The sequence below is a fragment of the Eriocheir sinensis genome, chromosome 48 (assembly GCF_024679095.1).
Source record: "Eriocheir sinensis breed Jianghai 21 chromosome 48, ASM2467909v1, whole genome shotgun sequence".
NCBI classification, from domain to species: domain Eukaryota; kingdom Metazoa; phylum Arthropoda; class Malacostraca; order Decapoda; family Varunidae; genus Eriocheir; species Eriocheir sinensis.
The window spans coordinates 4,367,845-4,386,913 of record NC_066556.1 but is presented as its reverse complement, the minus strand read 5'-3'; the positions used below and the strand labels follow the sequence as shown (position 1 = coordinate 4,386,913).

The 19,069-nt window shown below is 42.6% G+C and overlaps 1 long non-coding RNA gene across 1 annotated transcript in view; it reads left to right on the top strand.

Annotated features, from left to right (window-relative positions):
- Nucleotides 1-245: 245 nt before the first annotated feature.
- Nucleotides 246-19,069, top strand: part of LOC126981479 (uncharacterized) — a 43,249-nt gene continuing 24,425 nt past the window's right edge. The window contains exon 1 of the long non-coding RNA XR_007733958.1: nt 246-368. This is a non-coding gene — a long non-coding RNA (uncharacterized LOC126981479). The remainder of the gene's footprint in view (nt 369-19,069) is intronic.

The window sequence follows — 19,069 nt, the reverse complement described above, 5'->3', positions numbered from 1 at the left end:
AAAATGGGAAGGCTGCAGAATTCCATGTCTGACGCATTCTCAAGGTCTCCGCAGATCGATAAACGGTATAGCATGTTGTTTTCTATCCATCATATATCCATTTTTTTCTTTTTTATAAAGAGGAAAGGCGTAGAAACAGATGAAAGTGTAAAAATATAGAATTACAGTTAACTTGTCACGCCCATACTTAACATTTATGCAGATTAATTTACAGGGTAGTAAGATATTTTATGTCTGACGTATATATCCCCTTAAATTTCAGGTAGAAGAGGATGAGAAAGCTTGGAAATAGAAGCAGAAATACGAAACTAAAGACTGAATCACATTGGCTCGACGCCCAACATTTCTGCGGATTTATCAACAGAATGGTAAGTTGTTTTGTGTTCAATGTGTATTCAGTTTTTAGGAAGGGGAGGGCTCGAAATAGAGGAAGAAATAAGAAAGCAAATTTAAGGTTTACACATCCAATCTCTGCCCCATATTTCTGCACATCAGCAAACAGAATGGTAAGTTGTTTTATGTTCAACGTGTATTCAGGGTTTAGGAAGGGGAGGGCTCGAAATAGAGGAAGAAATAAAAAAACAAAGAATTAAGGTTTACACATCGAAGCTCTGCCATTTATTTCTGCAGATCAACAAACAAGAAAGTAAGTTATTTTGTGTTCAACGTGTAGTCAGACTCGAAATAGAGGAAGAAATAAAACAAACAAAGAATTAAGATTTACACATCCAATCTCTGCCCTACATTTCTGCAGATCAACAAACAGGAAAGTAAGTTATTTTATATTGTTCACTATTTAAGATTAGAAGTCCCCAAAATAGAAGAAAATTAAGAAAACATTAGATTGAAGTTTATACGTCGAATCCTTACTCAACATGTCTTTGGATCAGTCAACAGGATAGTAAGTTGTCTTATTTCCCACGTATATTCACTGTTAAGGATTGGCGGCCTAAAAACATTAAAAAAAGTAGGTTTAATAATATAAGTCAAGTTCCCACGTCCCATCCATACTCAACGTTTCCGTAGACTAGTAAGCAGAATAGTTAATTGTTTTCTGCGCAGGTGCAATTCAGTTTTTATAAGGAGCAGAGGGATGCCTAGAAATAGAAGAATGAGTAAGAAAATGCAGAATTGTTGGGACTTAGACATTTCCTCCATACCAAACATTTCTGTGGATTATTTAACAAGATGCTAAGTCGTTTTCTGCCCTTGTTATTGAAGATGAGAAAGCTTAAAAATAGAAGAATGTATAGGAAAACACACAATAGAGGTTTACACGGTCAAGCGATACCCGAAACTTGTCGAAAATGTCCTTAAATAGAGAATACTTAATTGTTTTCAGCGCACTTGTATTTAACGTTTTATTAGGAGCAGGAGGATGCCCAGAAATAAAAGACTAATAAAATGCAGAATTATTGAGGTTTTCACGATTCCTACATACCCAACATTCATGCGGACTACTAAACAAGATACCAAATTGTTTTCTGCCGAACGTGAATGCATTTTTTTAGTAACAGCAAAGCGGGGAGAGAGAAGAGGAAGCAGAATACTAGACCAAAAGAACGGGAAACAAGAAAAGACAGACAAAGAATTACGCGTTACACTCCTGCCACACGCACGCATACCCAACAATCCGGGAGATCAATAAACGAAATGCTAAATTGTTTGCCGTCCGACGCGAGGAGATATATATATTTTTTGTGGCCAGGAAAATAAAAGGGACGAGGCGGGCCGCGGGGAGCGTGAGGCGCGGAGTGGCTTGGAAGTTGTTTATGTGGCTCGTCGCCTTTGAGGGAACGGCCGAAGTTCTTGACTAAATCAGACTTAGTGGAAGAGCCGTGGGCCATTGTGGGCAGCCCCGGCATTGTGCGAGAGAGAGAGAGAGAGAGTGTTGAAAAATAGAAGGATAAAGAGTGGAAAATAGAAATATAGGAGAGAGAGAGAGAGAGAGAGATGACGGATGGAGGAGGAAGCTGTGAAGGAAATGAGAAAAGGAAGGAAAGGGAGAAGAAGGGAATTTAAAGGGAAGGATGCATTGTTTTTTTATGGCATTATTATTATTATTATCATTATTATTATTATTATTATTATTATTATTATTATTATTATTATTATTATTATTATTATTACTTCTGTTATTTAGGTTCTCATGTTATTTCTTTGTTCACATTCCTCGTTTTCTTTATTGCTTGCGTTTTCTTTTATTTTCTTGGGGGTTGTTTATTTGTTTTTGTGTTTGTGGAATGTATTTTTTTCTCGCTTACTCTCCTCCTCCTCCTCCTCCTCCTCCTCCTCCTCCTCCTTCTCCTCCTCGTCCTCCTCCTCCTCCTTCGTGTTTCCCTTCCATACTCTGCCATTGTTACTTCTCCCATTTTTCTTCTTTATCTCCTCTCTCGCTATTCCTCCTCTGTTTCCTCCCGCTTCCCTTCCTCTCTCAATCCCTCCGTTATGAGAGAGAGAGAGAGAGAGAGAGAGAGAGAGAGAGAGAGAGAGAGAGAGAGAATACCTGAGGAAATGAAACAATAAACGGAGAGAAAACAAGAGACAGCAGTGGAGGAAAGAGAGAATTATCGGAGGAAAGAAAGAGGAAAGTGAGGAACTATTTTCTAGGCCAATCGGATGAAACGAGGAGAGAAAAAAAAAAAAGTGAAGCTCTCCTCCAGTCCCATTACCAATCCTTCCCCTATCCACCAGTCCCATTACCAATCCTTCCCCTCTCCACCAGTCCCATTACCAATCCTTCCCCTATCCACCAGTCCCATTACCAATCCTTCCCCTATCCACCAGTCCCATTACCAATCCTTCCCCTATCCACCAGTCCCATTACCAATCCTTCCCCTATCCACCAGTCCCATTACCAATCCTTCCCCTATCCACCAGTCCCATTACCAATCCTTCCCCTATCCACCAGTCCCATTACCAATCCTTCCCCTATCCACCAGTCCCATTACCAATCCTTCCCTATCCACCAGTCCCATTACCAATCCTTCCCCTATCCACCAGTCCCATTACCAATCCTTCCCCTATCCACCAGTCCCATTACCAATCCTTCCCCTCTCCACCAGTCCCATTACCAATCCTTCCCCTATCCACCAGTCCCATTACCAATCCTTCCCCTATCCACCAGTCCCATTACCAACCCTTACCCTCTCCACCAGTCCCATTACCAACCCTTCCCCTCTCCACCAGTCCCATTACCAATCCTTCCCCTATCCACCAGTCCCATTACCAACCCTTCCCCTCTCCACCAGTCCCATTACCAACCCTTCCCCTCTCCACCAGTCCCATTACCAATCCTTCCCCTATCCACCAGTCCCATTATCAACCCTTCCCCTATCCACCAGTCCCATTACTAATCCTTCCCCTATCCACCAGTCCCATTACCAACCCTACAACTCTCCACCAGTCCCATTACCAATCCTTCCCCTATCCACCAGTCCCATTACCAACCCTTCCCCTATCCACCAGTTCCATTACCAATCCTTCCCCTATCCACCAGTCCCATTACCAACCCTTCCCCTATCCACCAGTCCCATTACCAATCCTTCCCCTATCCACCAGTCCCATTACCAATCCTTCCCCTATCCACCAGTCCCATTACCAACCCTTCCCCTCTCCACCAGTTCCATTACCAGTCCTTTCCATATCCACCAGTTCCATTACCAACCCTTCCTCTATCCACCAGTCCCATTACCAACCCTTCCCCTCTCCACCAGTCCCATTACCAACCCTTCCCTCTGTCTTTCTCTCTCTCTCTCATCTATCTATCTATCCATCTATATTTATCTATCCATATATCTATCTCTGTCTCTATCTATCTATCTATTTATATCTATCTATCTGTCTATCTATGCGTCCATTTATCTATGTCTGTCTGTCTGTCTGTCTTCCCGTCTGTCTGTCTGTCTGTGTATCTACCTATACCTATCTCACTATCTATCGCTATCTACTTATTCACCTACTTACCTCGTGTGTGTGTGTGTGTGTGTGTGTGTGTGTGTGTGTGTGTGTGTGTGTGTGTGTGTGTGTGTGTGTGTGTGTAAGAATACATAATTGGCTTACTCGCTCCTCTCCTCCCCTCTCCGCAACGCTCTTAACTCCTCTTCTTTCCCCTCTTAAGCTCCCCTCACTCCCCTTCCCCTTTTTCTCCTTCATCTCCCTTTCCTTCCCCTCGTCTCAAGTTTTCTTTTCTCCCCGCATTCAATTATCTCGAATTATTTTATTACTCTTTTATCCATTTTCCATGACCACGTTTTACTATTTTTTCTCTCTCTTTCTCTTCCCTCTCTTTATCATTCCTTCCCTCTTCCCGCTTCGACCCTTTTAAAAGATCAGGGTCCTTCTTTTCTTTTTTAGCACTTTACTTCTCTCTCCCTCTCTCTCTCTCCCCTTCGTCTCATCGGCCTCTGCGCTTTACAATAATTATTCTTCCTCGCCCTTTGTTCCGCGTCCCTTTCAGACCCTTTGTAATACGTCTTGTTGTCATTTTTCTCCATATATTAATAACTCAGCCTTTTCTTTTCACTTTTAGCTCCTGGGGGTTAGTGTTTTCCCTCTCTTTCCTCCTCTTCTTCTTCCTCCTCTTCCTGTTATCTTTGTTTAGCGGAGGGGATTGGGTGATGAAGGGAGGGAAAGGAGAATGGGAAGGAAGAAGTAAGAGGTGCTTCCCTTCCCCTTTGTTTTAAGCTCAGGGGTGGTTACTGTTCCTCCTCTTTCTCCTCCTCTTTTTGTTTTCTTTGTGTAGTAGGAGGGGACAAGTAAGAGAGGGAGGAAAGGAAGAAAAGGGAGAGAAGTTTTCTATCTATGTTTTCGGTTTTAGGGTTTGACTTTTCCCCTCTCTTTCCTCCTCTTCCTCTTCCTAGTTTCTTTATCTAGTGAAAGAAAATGAGTGATGAAGGGAGGTAAAGGAGGAAGAGAAGAAGGGAAGAGTTTGGACCCTTTTCTTTCCATTGTTAGTCCTGAGGTATCACAATTTTTTAACTCTTTCTTCTTCCTGGTTTCTTGGTGTGAAGATGGAGGAATTAGGTAAAGAAGAAGGGAAAAGGGGGAAGAGGAGAAGGGAAGAATGGGATGAGGAGTCTTAGATTGGTACTCTTAGACGCCTCCACATCTCATATCTATTTCCAAAGGCCGATAACGAGATGAATCGGGTTTTGCAGGAGCGGTTTTTAGATTCATGGCACAGGGAAGGGTCAAACTTTTTTTTTTACAGCTAAGGAGACACTTCAAGGGCGTCAAGAAAAAATATTAAAAAAAAATCCCGCTACTTACTGCTCCTGAATAGAGGTCAAAGGAGTGTCCAAAAAGAGAGGTCAATTTCGGGAGCAGAGGGTGTTCTGATACTACCAGGGTCAATAAAAGTACCTCTGGAAATCCTCAAAACTCCTATGAAAGCCTTGTCAAATGGGTGTTCTGATGCGAAGGAAGGTTTATGAGTATGGTCCTTATTTTTAGCTTTGGGGTTACTGTTAATAGGAAAGGGAGTCGAGAGTAAAGAAGGGCGTTACGTGTACCCTTCTGTCCCCCTCTTAAAGTACCTAAAGATTAAAGGGTGTAGTGAAGGAAGGACTCGAGAGGGTGATGAGTCCTTCCATGCACGTGTTGGGTGTTAGGGAAGGACGGGGACACACACATACACACACACACACACTCTCACTCACTCACTCACTCACTCACTCTCATTCTCTCTCTCTCTCTCTCTCTCTCTCTCTCTCTCTCTCTCTCTCTCTCTCTCTCTCTCTCTCTCTCTCTCTCTCTCTCTCTCTCTCTCTCTCACCAAATCAAAAATGTATATAAAAAAAACAGGAATATCGTTTGATGTGTTCCTGATCATGTATTTTTTTCTTACTTTTTTTTTTACCTCAATTTCCTCAGTTTCGTCCCATATTGAAAATTTTATTCATGTAGATTTTTTTGTACCAGGGAGAGAGAGAGAGAGAGAGAGACTTCAGTTTGGGGACTTTCCAGGCGATTTGTCTCCCTAGTTTTTTTTACACTCCCTCCCTCCCTTCCTCCCCCCCTCCCCCCCCTCCTCCGCCCGTCATTTTCCTCCCTCTCTCTCTTCCTCTCTCTATCTCTCCTTCTCTCCCTTCTCTCCCTCCTTTCCTCCCTTAAGTCTTCCAAAACTTTCCCGGAATCCATGTTGAAACTCGCTCTCTCCTTCGATAGACAAGAATCTCTCTCTCTCTCTCTCTCTCTCTCTCTCTCTCTCTCTCTCTCTCTCTCTCTCTCTCTCTCTCTCTCTCTCTCTCTCTCTCTCTCTCTCTCTCTCTCTCTCTCTCTCTCTCTCTCTTAAAATAATGAAATACGGTGTAAATATTCCCTCTGATTTCAATATAGTTTTCTTCCTTTTTTTTCTAGCCTCGAAAACTAATTTATGTATTCTCTCTCTCTCTCTCTCTCTCTCTCTCTCTCTCTCTCTCTCTCTCTCTCTCTCCCACACACTCTTCGACGATCCCCTTTCATCAATTCTTCATTAAAAATTCGCTTTCAGCATTTTCGGGATCCCTGCGGCTGCCTTAATGACTCGCTAAATTGTCTCCCGATCACCTCATTAGTCCGTCGAGGGGCTGGACCAGTCGGCTCCTTATTTCCACGCAAGGTTAGCTCCGTAATTTCCTCCTCCTAGCTCCTTGCCCGACTGGTTTCTCTTAGCTTCATTTGCCTCCTTAACTCCTCTCGAAGGGCCTGCAATCACCTGTCTCTCTTCTTTACAAGGTGAGTTAATTAGTGTATTTGTCTTTTATTTTCTTCTGCTACGTAAACACCATTTCGCCTTTCTGTAAAATCTCTGAAGGTTTTGTGATGTTATTTTTCTCAAGACGATTTATTTTGCTCCTAATCCTTCGAATCGTTTCTTAGTTCCACGTAAAAGGTAATAGGTTCGTTATCTTCAAAATTCCAAGTAAATGCTATTGACTCGTTATCTCAAAGGTCTTGGATGTCTCAGCGGATCCGTGTATTTTTATCTTGTTTTAATTTCTTTCGTTTACAGTGGGATCAATTTCGTTTCTTACTTCCACGTAAATAGTATAGGTTCGTTTTCCCTAAGGGTTCATTTATTTTAGTGCTGTAGCCTCGTTATCAGTAAGGTTTTCGAAGTTTTAATGGATGTGTGCTTCGCTTAATAAAGGATGAGTTTTGTTATCCTTAAATATCTGCGTAAATTTTATAGGCACGTCATTCCTTAGGTTCTCAAAGTCTTAATGGATGTGTGCTTCGCTTAGTAAAGAATGAGTTTTGTTATCCTTAAATATCAACGTAAATTTAATAGGCAAGTCATTCCTTAGGTTCTCAAAGTCTTAAGGGATGTGTGCTTCGCTTAATAAAGGATGAGTTTTGTTATCCTTAAATATCTGCGTAAATTTTATAGGCACGTCATTCCTCAGGTTCTGGAAGTCTTAAGAGAAGTGTGTTTCGTTAAGAGGCTGAGAATCGTTATCCTTAAAGTTTTTCGTAAGTATTATAGAGACGTTATCATTAAGGTGCTCGATGTCTCTTAAGGGATCTGTGTTTTGTTGAAGGGCCGAGGGAGCTCCGTAGAGGGTCGCCGTTAACACAGAAAAAGACTCGTCCCATTGTCTCGTAAGAAAGGGACGAATCCTCTATGCAAACTTAAGTATTTTGGGAAGATCTCTCTCCAATCAGCCTAATAGAGGATGAGGTTTTTCTCCTTCCTCCTCCTCCTCCTCCTCCTCCTCCTCCTCGTCTTCCTCTTTTTCCTCTCCTCAACTGTCTTCCTTCACCATTTTCATTTACCTCTATTGTTCCACCTCAAACTTTTCCTATATATATTCATTTCTATCCCTTATCTTTTCCTGTTTCTTATCTTCTTCCTCCTCTTATTCCTCCTCTTCCTTCTATCTTTCCCTTCCGTCATCTTCATTTACCTCCATTGTTCCATCTCAAACTCTCTCTATATTCATTTGTATCCCTTATCTTCCCCTCCTCCTTCCCCTCTTTTTCTCTCCTCTTATCCTCTTTCTCCTTCTCTCCTATTTTCCTCCTCTGCCATTTACATCTCCTTCTCCTATTCCACCTCAAACTCTTCCTCTGCATCTTCATTTCTACCCCTTATCTTTTTCCTTCTCTTGCTCTTCCTCCCATCTTCCTCCTCCGCCAACTACATTACTTCCACATCGTCCCGCCTCAAACTCTTCCCCTACATCTCCATTTCTATTCCCTAACATTTTTTTCCTCGTCCCCTTCCCCTTTTCACCGACTTGTGGACATTTGTAGCCGGGAAAGAGGACCGAGAGGAGAAGGAAACTGAGTACAGGAAGAGGAGGAAGAAGCGTTAGAGGAGGAGGAGGAGGAGAGGAAGGAGGTGCTATGGTTGAAGTTATGTGAAGGTCCGTTGAAGGGAAGTCCTGGCGCAGTACTTAGAAAGGCTTGCTGCTCTTGGTTCTCGGCGGAAAGTTGGCGAAAATTGGCGAAGTTACGGAGGTGGTAGGTAGGGTATGTGACGAGAGAGAGAGAGAGAGAGAGAGAGAGAGAATGAGGTGGGAGGGGGAGGTTGAACGTTTATGTTACTATCAATTTTTGCTGTAACGTAATAATTGTAAGCTAATATTATGATACTGAACGTGTTTGCAGTGACGCTATCATTCTCTCTCTCTCTCTCTCTCTCTCTCGCTCTCCGGTATTACTGTTTCGAATGCGTCCATTAATATCATTGAGTTTTATGGATTTCAAAATGCGTTTTCCACTTTGTTCAGTTTATATTCTTTTTTACGGAATATTTCGAACATTTTCCCCATACTTGCACTTATATAATTTTTTCTTTTATTTTTTTCTATTTACCTGAGCCACTGTGATCCCACCTTTATATCATCAAAAATTAGTCCTCGTTTTTATCTATCTAGTTATCTTTATTGTTTTGTTTTCTGTCCACCCTTTAATATAAATCACTTTCTATATGTTTTTACCTGTGTCCTATGTGGTTACCTGTGTCTACGTGTTTACCTGTGATCCTATCTTTATATCATCAAGGGAGATCATTTTTATCTATCAATTTATATCTATTTTTTTCCCTTTCCTTTCTACCCTTCAATATCTATCAGTGTCCATGTATTTACCTGTTCCCTATATGTTTACCTGTGTCCATATGTATCTTTATATTATCAAAAGAAGACCTCATTTTTATCTGTCTAGTTATACTCATTATTTTTTTTTTGCCGTCTGCCCTTCAATATCTATCACTTTCTCTCTGTGTTTACCTGCATCCCTGCGTACCTGCCGCTATCACCAAGGGGAGTGAAGGTGCGCGGAACAGCTCGTTTTAAAGTTATAATGGAGCAGGTAAAGTTTGCTAATTGGAATTATTGGTTCGTAAGGACAGTTGTTTGCTCATACCTGTCGGCGGAACAAGAGACACCTTTTATTGGGGATGAAGGGAGAGTGTGTGGGGGGGAAGGGAGGGGGGCAGGGGGTGGGAGGGGGGGAATGCGCGTGGGGGGATGGGGGAGTGTAGGTGTGGAAGGGTATGAGGGGGGGGGGGAATGCACGAGAGATAGAAAGAGAGGGAAAGAAAGAGAAAGAAAAGAAAGAAGCAACAGAAAGAAAAAAAAAGGAAAGACAAGAAAATAGGAGAAACAAGAAATTGCAAAGAAAGATGAAAAGAGAAAGAATGAATGAATGAATGAGAAACAAAGAAAGAAAGAAAGAAAGAAGGAAAGAAGAAAAAAGGGAAGGAAAAGAGAGATGGGAAGAGAAACTACTCCTGCCAGACTGAATAATGTAAAGAAATAAACGTCAATATTTTTGGCAGAAACATCCATCTTCATCTCCAACGGCCATCGGAAGCAATAACCGGATCCTGCCTCGAAGCACAAACAAAACAAAACAAAACAAAACAAAACAAAACAAACAGTATCCAAAGCGCAGAAAACTCCACATAAACAAAGACTGATAGCAAGACACTTCCCCGTTTAATCTCAATATTTTACGCCTCCCAGTGACCCAATTTTCAACGGTAAAAGAACGAGGAAAAAAGACAAAACGAAGAGGGATAAAAAGACAAACGAGGAGACAGCTGTGGTCTCTGTGGTACGCCCTCGGGGGAACCAACACAACCCACTCTCCTACTTCCCCCTGATGAGCCCATGATGCAGTATTTTTTATATCTTACTTTTATCTCTCCTTAATGCCCGGGAAAGAGTGGGAGTGGGCCAGTAATATGTATGTTAATTTTTACGGCTGCTAGGCCTAAGCGAGGGGAAAAGGGGGATAAGCCTCTTGCTGTAGACCCAGAGTAAGTGGTTTTGACCGTCCGCTGCATAAATAGAACGTCACTTTTTGTGTAGTAGCAGTAGTAGTAGGGGTAACAGTAGTAGCATTAGTAGTAGTAGTAGTAGTAGTAGTAGTCGTTTCAGCTGTTGTGTTAGGGTGCATGATGAGATAGAGGTGGCAATGGTAGTGAGCGCCTTATTAGTAGTGGTAGTAGCAGTAGTAGTAGTAGTAGTAGTAGTAGTAGTAGTAGTAGTAGTAGTAGTTGTTGTTATTATGGTACTATTAGTGTTGGTGAATAGTAGCCTAGTCGTTTTGCTACCCCGTTACGATATAAGAGACAGCAGTGATGGCAGGGGTCGATATTGCTGTAGTAGTAGTAGTAGTGGTAGTGTAAGTAGCATTTGTATAGTGAAGAGCAGTCGTTTTGCTACCCCGTTACGAAACAAGAAACAGAAGTGAAGGCGGTGGTCGTTAGCGCTGCAGCCTCCCACATCTCGCTAACTGATCGCCTTCCTCGCGTCCTGAGCCGAGAGAACACAATGGCCAGGCGTCACGGGGGAGAAGAATAGCAAGACTGTTCACTCGCCCACTTAAGCCGGAGACGCCGCCATAACGCTCGCCAACGCCATCTGTTAGCCACGTCTGGAAATTATGATGATACTATTTTCTTTTGCCATTGTTCCCTTGCTCTCTCTCTCTCTCTCTCTCTCTCTCTCTCTCTCTCTCTCTCTCTCTCTCTCTCTCTTGCTTTTTTTGTTGTGTTTAATGATAGCGACGCGCGCACAACGTTCAGCTCTATAGTCAGTAAATGTGAAAATGTGAGTATAAGAGAATCGCGTGTGTGTGTGTAGTTAATATGCTCCCAGTGTGTGTGTGTGTGTGTGTGTGTGTGTGTGTGTGTGTGTGTGTGTTGTTTTCTATTCATTTCCTTCGTTTTCATTCCATTTTTCACTTATTCATTTTCATTTCCCTTTCATCACCTCTATTTTCTCATTTATTTCCGATTTTTATTATTTTTTATCTTTTTTTTTTCGTTTTCATTTTATTTCATTTTCTTTTTTATTTCATCTTTACTTCATTTTATTTTTGCAGTTCATTTTTATTACACTTTTCCGTATTTATTTTTCATTATTATTTGTCTTTATTTATTTATTTTATATTTTTATCTTTGTTTCTTTCCTGTTCCGACCATTGATCTTTCTTTCTTTCACGCCTAATATATTTCCTCTTCCTGTCAGGCCATCCATCATTCTTTTTCACCTCCTCTCTCTCTTATATATTTTTATTTCCACTAATGAACCGTTTTTATCTCCATCTATCATCAGAGACTCGCTTATGTATTTAGCAGACTTTTTGTTTATTTCTTATTTTCATTGAATCGTCCTTTATTTATCATAATTTCCTCGTATTTTTCTTTCATTTCCCCTTTCATGTGATTTTCTCTCCGTTTTCCATGCCCCCATATTTTTATTCTTATTTTTCTCTCTCTTTTTAATCGTCTTTGATATAATTTATTCACATTTTTTTTTCTCCATTCTTCCTGCGTGTCATTTTTTATTCTGCGTTCATTATCCGTAAATCAAATGCTTACCATCTTTCAATTTCAATTTAATTTCTGTTACCATTATCTGCATTTTCTTTTTCATATCTCATTTCAAAAGTTTCTTCCACACCCCATAATTATCTTCATCTCATCCATTATCTTTATCTATTATCATTTATTTATCATTTGTTACCATTTTCCAATATCTTTCTTATATTCTTCATTCAACACTATTTTCTCCTCATCCTTCCCCTCTCTGTTTTCCTTTTCTCTTTCTCTTTATTGCCATTCTTTACGGATTTTCCTTTCATTCAATTATTCATCACACGTTTCCTCCACACTCCATAACCATAACTCTTTATTTATCTTCTCTTTCTATTTTTTATTCATTCCTCTTGTTTGTTATCTATCATCTTCCTGCATTTTCTCTCCTTTTTCTTAATACTCTGGACGTAACTTATCCTTCTCTCTCTTCAATCATTCTATTCCTCTCACAGACCGCCTTTATTTTCGCTTTCCTGCTTCTTACTTTCTATCATCTTACTGCATTTTCTTTCCTTTACTTCTAAGCCAAATTTCCTTAATACTCTATGGGCGTTACTCTTACCCTTCTCTCTCTCTTCCCACTCTCTTATTATTAATCTCACATTCCCCTTTTCTTTTCGCTTTTCTGCTCCTTACTTTCTATCATCTTACTGCATTTTCTTTCCATTACTTCTATGTCACATTTCCTTCAATACTCTATGGGCGTAACTCTTATGTTTTCTTTCTTCTCTCCCTTCTTATTCCTCTTACACATTTCCATTCTCCAAAACTCTAACTCTTCATTTCTCTTCTCTTTCTGTTTCCATTTATTCATCCTGTTTGCTCCCTATCATCTTACTAAATTTTCTTCCTATTGCTTTTACGTCCCATTTCCTTCATTCTCTATGGACACAACTCTTCCCTTTCCTCTCTCTCTACTCCCTCTTCCCTCTCTCTTTTTATTCCCCTCACACTACCCTTTTCTTTTCGCTTTCCTGCTTCCGCCGCCGCTCCGTCTCTCCCTCCTCCTTCCTCTATCCATCAGGCTGCGCGGTGAACTCCATTACCCCGAGACGGTCCCTTCTTTATCACGGGGGCCAGGAGACGAGACGGGACCAGCGGCAGCCGACCCTCCCTATCACTCATCCCCGCCCCGGTACTGTCCCTCGTCCCATCAGGGTTGCCGTCTCCCGTATCACCATCGGTACTGTCCCTCCTCCTTCCTTATGTGATCTGTTTTCCATGGTGGGGTGGGGGAAGGGGGAGTGTGTGTGTGTGTGTGTGTGTGTGTGTGTGTGTGTGTGTGTGTGTGTGTGTGGTTGTTTATGCTTCCGTCCCTATCTGAAGACGGCGCTTGGTTTGTGATGTTCGTGTATCAGATGTCAAAAGAGAGAGAGAGAGAGAGAGAGAGAGAGAGGGGGTTACAACGACACGACGAGCCTGACACTGATATGCAATTGTAGGGGGCAACTAGTGCATACAGAGAGAGAGAGAGAGAGAGAGAGAGAGAGAGAGAGAGAGAGAGAGAGAGAGAGAGAGGAAAGAAAAAAACTCAAACACGACGAAAGAGGCAATGTTACGCGATTTTACAGGCCAACTAGCATACAGCAAGAGAGAGAGAGAGAGAGAGAGAGAGAGGGGGGGAGGGGCGCTCGTGGGTGGGGGGGGGGTAGGGGGGCAGGTTGGAGCGGGGGCGTTAAACCAAATTAGCCTTTACACGAGTCCAGCGGTTCGTGTCCCGGTCGCCCCAGCCACATTCTGCTCACTTCATTCTGCTTTCACTGCCTCATCCGTCCAATTTCCCGCATTAGAGCGTCAGCCATATCCCAGGGGCGTGAAGGGGGGAGGGGAGGGCAAGGTAGGGCAGGGGAGGGGAAATGGCAGAGGGGAGTGCAAGGGAAGGGGAGGTGGGTGATGGGATGTAGGAAAGGAATGGGAAGGGGGGAGTGTCCAAGGGAGAGGACGGTGGGAAGGGATTAGAAGGGGAGAGGGCGGAGGGGATTGCAAGGAAAGGGAGGGATGTTGAGGGGGAAGGTAGGGAAGGGGAGGAGAGAGGATAGGAGGGAGGGGAATTGAGGAAAGAAGGCTTAGTGAAATGGAAGGATGGGGTGATTGTGTATATATGTTGAGTATATTTCAGGGAAGGGAAGATGGAGGAGGAGGAGGAAGAGGGGGAGGTGGAATAGGAGGTGAAAAGGCTTCGTTCTATGGGAGGTAAGGAGAGAGAGAGAGGGAGGAGGAGGAGGAGGAGGGAGAGTAAAGGGAATGAAAAGGGAGGAAAGGGAGAAGGTTGATGCGAGAGTAACTCCGATGAATATTAATGGTGAGCAGGACGAAGGGAGGAAAGAAGGAGGGAGGGGAAAAAAATACTTGTAAAGAGGTGGGGAAATACCTCCTCTTTTGTGCGAGGTGTAAACAGAAGGGAAAGGAAGAGATAGATAAAGGAAAATAAGTAAAATGTTAACTCACATTCCCGACACTTTACCTCAGAATCAACTCTCGCCTTCGTTAATTTTTTTTTTTTTTTTTTTCTCTCACCTCTCATTTTCCACAGCACTCACCTCACCTCAGCGTTCTCTCTCTCTCTCTCTCTCTCTCTCTCTCTCTCTCTCTCTCTCTCTCTCTCTCTCTCTCTCTCTCTCTCTCTCTCTCTCTCTCTCTCTCTCTCTCTCTCTCTCTCTCTCTCTCTCTCTCTCTCTCTCTCTCTCTCTCTCTCTCTCTCTCTCTCTCTCTCTCTCTCGCTCTCTCTCTCTCTCTCTCTCTCTCTCTCTCTCTCTCTCTCTCTCTCTCTCTCTCTCTCTCTCTCTCTCTCTCTCTCTCTCTCTCTCTCTCTCTGTTCATCAGCAGGTGTATTAATCATTCTACATTAGCCCAGGCGCCGGTAATCACAGGATGGATTACACCTCGCCCTCCCTCGACCCTGATTATATATACGCATGAAAAAAAAGTGAGTTTAATTTGTTTTTCCGTGGGAGCGACGGTGCCACATCTCTCGACGAGCCTAAATGATATAGTTTTTGTGTGACATCTGGCAACACCGCCGCCCCCTCCCCTCCCCCTCCCCCCGCTCCTAGGTCCTCCTGCTGGGTGACTTTGTTGAATTGCTCTAATAAATAAAATTGCTCCGCTTGTTTTTAATTTTGTGCGTGATCCCGTAACCGTGTTTATTTACTTTGTTTACATAAATAGATAAAGAGAGAGAGAGCGAGAGCGAGAGAGTGCGACAGGGTAATGGATGGAAGGGTGATTCGTATACGAGGGAAGACAGATAGACAGACAGACAGACAGGCGGACAAATAGACAGACACACATGCGCGGGCCAACTAATAGACAGGGGCCATCAGGAAAGTTTCAATTTGTCATGATTAGTGTCCATTCATTACTGCTAACAATCCAGTCACTGTACATTTTATTGAAGGGAGAGAGAGAGAGAGAGAGAGAGAGAGAGAGAGAGAGGAATAAAGAAAGAATGAAAAAAAAGAAAGAAAGAAAGAGAAAAACAGAATGAGCAAGAGAGAGAGAGAGAGAGAGAGAGAGAGAGAGAGAATTCGTAGGCCAGAAGACAAAAGAAAACAAAGCCATCGTATTCTGTTCATTTTCTCTCTTTCTCTTCATCCCCTTCCCTCTTCGTCCAAGGTTCAAGGCGAGGGAGACCGGAACGAATGGGTGAAAAGGGCGTGTAGATAGGGCGCTGAGGTGGGTGGGTGGGGCTGTGTAGGTAGGCGAAAAAAGCTGAATAGAATGGTGAAGAAAAAGAGGAAGAAGGCGAGAGAGAAAGAAGAACATACATGGATTAAAAAAAAAAAAAAAGGAAACGTTGCAATTGATGGAGAAAGGAACTGAAGGAAAAAAAATGAGGCAATAGAAAGAAAGAACAATAAACATAGAATAAAATAAAATAAAACATAGCTAGTAATGAAGAAAGAAAATAGTTTAGGAGAAAAGAAAAGAGGCAAGAGAAAGATTAGAACATACATGGAATTAAAAAAAGAAACATAAGGAGAAAGATAACGAGGCAAGAAAAAAGAACATAGATGGAATAATAAGAAAACTTTGGCAGTGATGAAGAAAGAAAATGAAGGAGAAAAAGAAAAGGCGAGAGAGAAAAGAATAAGAATAATGAAATAACAAACATTTGCCGGTGAGAAAGGAAGAAAATGGAGAAAAAAAAGGAGAGGGAAAGAAGAAAAGAACACATGAAATAATAAAAAATAAAAAAACGTTGCAGGTGATGGAGAAGGGAAATGAGAAAGAAAGAAAAAGAAAAGGGAGGCGAGGGAAGAAGAAACGTTGCCGATGATGATGGGAAAGGCAAATGAAGATAGTTGAAGGTAGGGTGTATAGATGGGCTAAGAAAAATGAGTGAACGAGAGGGAGAAGTATTTACGTAGCAGAGAAAAGAATAAACGTTACAGAAGATAAGAAAGGGGAATAAAGGGATTCGGGAAAGGGTTTGGAATACTTCGGGAGGAAAAAAAAAAGTATTAGATAAAAAAAACATGAACGCGGTAGATGGAGAAGGCGGATGAAGTGTATAAAGAGGGGAAAAAAAAGTGATACGGGTGATGAGAGAGGAAATGAAGGGGATTGGGGAAGTGTAAGGACCCTGGTATACTTAAAAAGGGGGAAAAAAAGAGAATATGAAAGAGATTAAAAGTAGATAAAAAGGCGGATGAAGTACATGAAGAGAGTGAGGAAAAAAATATCTATACTACGGGTGATGAGAGAGGAAATAAAGGAGTTGGGTGAAAGGGAATTGGCTTGAAGTAACTGGAAAAGAAAAGAAAAAACAAGAACATTAAGGGAAAGAAAAAAAAACAGGCGCAAGAGTACATAAAAAAAAATATTGTCGGTGATACGAAGCGGGAAAACAATGGACAGAGGAAAAGGGGAGGAGCAAAGAATTGTCAAGGAAGGAAAAAAAAGGTTATATAAAAGGAAATTGGGAATAAATTATAACAGGTGAGACAAGTACATAACGAGAAAAGGAAATCCTGCTGGTAATGAGAAAGGGAGTAAAGGGAAGGGATGAAGGGAAAGGGGAGGCGCTTAACATATAAAGGGAAGGAAAAGATAGAGGTGGGTGGGAAAGGTGACAGGAGGAGGAAGGAAGGGTTGATGAGAGGGGGAAAGGGGTTGGGAAAATGAGAAAGGGAATGAAGGGAAAGGGGAGGCGCTTAACATATAAAGGGAAGGAAAAGATTGAGGTGGGTGGAAAAGGTGACAGGAGGAGGAAGGAAGGGTTGATGAGAGGGGGAAAGGGGTTGGGAAAATGAGAAAGGGAATAAAGGGAAAGGGAGGCGCTTAGCAAAGGAGAAAAGAGGTTAGGAAAAGAGGAGAAGCTTGATAAAGATAGGGGTGCGTGGGAAAGGTGACAGGAGGAGGAAGGAAAGGGTTGATGAGAGGAGAAAAAAGGTTAGGAAAAGGGGAGAAGCTTAATAAAGATAGGGAAGGGAAAGATAGAACTGGATGTGAAGGTGACTAGAGAAAGAGAAGGTAGAAAAGGGCACTACAAATTCCCCTCTGCTGTTGTGAATAGAAGGGAGTTGAGGGGAAAAGGAGGAAGCTTAGTAACGATAGAAAAGGGAGAGACAGGAGTGAAAAGTTGACGAGAGGAAAAGGAGGCAGAAAGGGGCCATACACCTTCCCCTTTGCTGTTACGTGAGAGAGAGAGAGAGAGAGAGAGAGAGAGAGAGAGAGAGAGATACTCGGCCTCCCTGTTTTTAAAATGCTCTTTCGAGGAAGCCGCGACTCGCATCAAGGCGGCAAAAAGGAGAGCTTTATTTATTCGCAGGTACACACACGAGAGAGAGAGAGAGAGAGAGAGAGAGAGAATCACCATGCTATCACTGCAGGTCTCATTCAACATCCCATTACGGCCGCCATAACAATACCTCCCTCCCTCTCTCCCTCCCTTCCTCTCTCTCCCTCCCTCCCGTCTCCTCAAGTCCCCCACCCCACCCTTAATGACTCTGTTGATGCGCCATAGAAAACGTGGGAAGTGTCGCTAATCTCCGTTTTCCGTGGCTTTCTGTCGGTCCCGTTTTCTTTGCCTGTTATGTGGAGCGAAATGTGGTATGTGTTTTTGAAGGGGGACCTGGCGATTTCTCTCTCTCTCTCTCTCTCTCTCTCTCTCTCTCTCTCTCTCTCTCTCTCTCTCTCACACACCAATCTTGCATCCATCATTCTGTGTGTGTGTGTGTGTGTGTGTGTGTGTGTCATCCGAGAAAGAAAATAAAGTCAAGCGCAGAGAGGCAGAAAAAAGACGCAAGTGGAAGTTATATCATTATTTTCCCTTCATGCGAAAGCGAAAGAAAGACACGAACGAAAAAGAGAGAGAGAGAGAGAGAGAGAGAGAGAGAGAGAGAGAGAGAGAGAGAGACGCGTGCAAACTTTCCCGGGGCAAGAAGGAAAGAAAAGTGAAAGTGGAAACTTGTGACCTTTTTTTCCGGTCATCCATTCCCGTGTGGAAGTAAAATAAATTTCACACTTTCAATTCAAAAAAGAAAAAAAGAAAAAAGAAAAAGATAGTAATGGAAAACGTTCAAACTCCAGTAATATTTTCATCGACGGTGCATGGAAGTGATGAGGGAAAGAAGAAGGGGGGGTGAACGGGGATAGGAGGGGGGGGGGGAACTAGCAACAATGGACCTTTCAGTATGACCCACAATGAAGTGATCTAAGGTCGCTATTGTCAGACTCCTCCGCTTCTCACATTAACTAATTTCCAAAGGCCACATACAAGATCAGTCGGGTTCTAATGCGTGTGTTTAGGTTCACGGTACAGAAGAAGGGTCAAACTACCACCAGGGTCATAAAACTACCCCTGGAAGGACCCAAAATTCCTACGAAAGCCTTGTCGAATATGTGGGTTTGGGCGCCTGAAACCCTAAGACTCGTAGCTGACATGTTTATTCCCGTAGTGACGTCATCAAAATTAACACCCCCAAAAAAAGTTAACCCAGACCCAATTATGCCCCACCCTTTCCCCCCTTTATCCCCGCCCCCTTCTGCCCCAAAGCCCCGCCCCGTGAGAGCTGATTGGCCGGGTTTCGAGGGTTAAGAGGACTCGAGGAAAAAAGAGTGTTAAATGATTCTTCGAAGACAAGGAATTCAAGTTTGTATGTGAAAGGAGTTTGTGAGACTTGCTGATCACTTAGGGAAAGTAAATTAGGGTTGAGGAAGATCTAATCAAGTAATTAGCATAGAGACAAGATGAGGAGGAGGAGGAGGAGGAGAACAAAGGAGAAGAGGAAAAGAAAGAGGAGGGGG